The following is a 429-nucleotide window of genomic DNA, read 5'->3' as shown; positions in this document are numbered from 1 at the left end:
ATTCCATGCTATTACGTCGCTGGCTTTGGACAAATTTGTGCCAAGAAATCGGAAACCGTGAGGCTAATTACCACTACAGCAGACCGAACTGCAAAAGCTTTACTCACATAATACATTTTGAATTTTCTTTTCTTCTTTTTTAAAATCTGATGTATAGTTTATTACTGTTTCTTATATTTACTTTTAGTTTCGACTTCCATCATTCACATTCTGATGAAAATTAATTATACAGACAGACAGTTATATATATATTTTTACAATTGATTGTTTACATTTATCATATACATAATATTCTTAGCTTTTTATCACAATAATGAATAACAGAAGCTCATTTATCGTTAATTTTTGACCGGAGAATGGACACCTTTGGGTAATATTTACTTAATTAATGTGGATGATTTTTCCATACGCAGTTGGTAGCAAAGGGAG

Source organism: Penaeus monodon, chromosome 24 (genome assembly GCF_015228065.2).
Source record: "Penaeus monodon isolate SGIC_2016 chromosome 24, NSTDA_Pmon_1, whole genome shotgun sequence".
Taxonomy (NCBI): domain Eukaryota; kingdom Metazoa; phylum Arthropoda; class Malacostraca; order Decapoda; family Penaeidae; genus Penaeus; species Penaeus monodon.
Note: the sequence above shows the minus strand (reverse complement) of the source record.